This window comes from Octopus bimaculoides, chromosome 7 (genome assembly GCF_001194135.2).
Source record: "Octopus bimaculoides isolate UCB-OBI-ISO-001 chromosome 7, ASM119413v2, whole genome shotgun sequence".
NCBI classification, from domain to species: domain Eukaryota; kingdom Metazoa; phylum Mollusca; class Cephalopoda; order Octopoda; family Octopodidae; genus Octopus; species Octopus bimaculoides.
The window spans coordinates 83102630-83103661 of record NC_068987.1 but is presented as its reverse complement, the minus strand read 5'-3'; the positions used below and the strand labels follow the sequence as shown (position 1 = coordinate 83103661).

General features: G+C 36.0%; 1 protein-coding gene across 1 annotated transcript in view; it reads right to left on the bottom strand.

Annotated features, from left to right (window-relative positions):
- Positions 1–1032, bottom strand: part of LOC106870139 (telomere repeats-binding bouquet formation protein 1) — a 51610-nt gene that overhangs the window by 10039 nt on the left and 40539 nt on the right. The gene's annotated exons all lie outside the window — the stretch shown is intronic.

Genomic DNA, 1032 nt, shown 5'->3' with positions numbered 1-1032 from the left:
TAGGAAGGGCATCCAGCTGTAGAAACTCTGCCAAATCAGACTGGAGCCTGGTGTTGCCATCCGGTTTCACCAGTCCTCAGTCAAATCGTCCAACCCATGCTAGCATGGAAAGCGGACGTTAAACGATGATGATGATGATGATGATGATGCTAAGTTAAAGGGATGTAAAAAACGACACTGGTTGTCAAACGCACTCACACACGCACATATATTCATTCACCCACAAATGGCACCCATGCTGGTGGCACATAAAAGCATCCATTATACTCTCGTAGTGGTTGGCATTAAGAAGGGCATCCAGCTGTAGAAAACCATGCCAAATCAGACTGGAGTCTGGTGCAGCCTTCCAGCTTACCAGCCCCGGTAAAACTGTCCAACCCCTGCCAGCATGGACAACAGATTTTAAACGATGATGATGACTGGCTTCCATACAGTTTCCATCAACTAAGTTCATTTGCAAAGCATTTGTTAACCTAGAGCTATTGTAGAAGATGCTTGTCCAAGATGCTGTGCAGTGGTACTGAACTCGAAACCTCATGGTTGCATTGCAAATTGAAATATTCACAAATACCATTTCACTAACTCAGGCATTATTAAGAGTAATAACTTTTTAGTTTTAACCTTGTCCTTCTAATAATAAAAATTACACACACACACACACACACACACAACAGTAATAATAAATATAAAATTTAAAAAGACCTCAGGTAAAAATTGTCTCTTATAAATAATTCATTTTTGCATTAAGAATTTAAAAAGATTAAAAAAAAGGAATACAATCAACTAATTTTTCTTACATCGAAGCATATAATATATACACACAGATATACATATACACGCATATACATTCAAACACACACATTCATATATACACAAGCATACATATATACACAAACATACATATATACACACATTCATATATACACAAACATACATATACACACACACACATTCATATATACACAAACATACATATATACACACACATAAATTCACACATTCATATATACATAAACATACACACATACATAT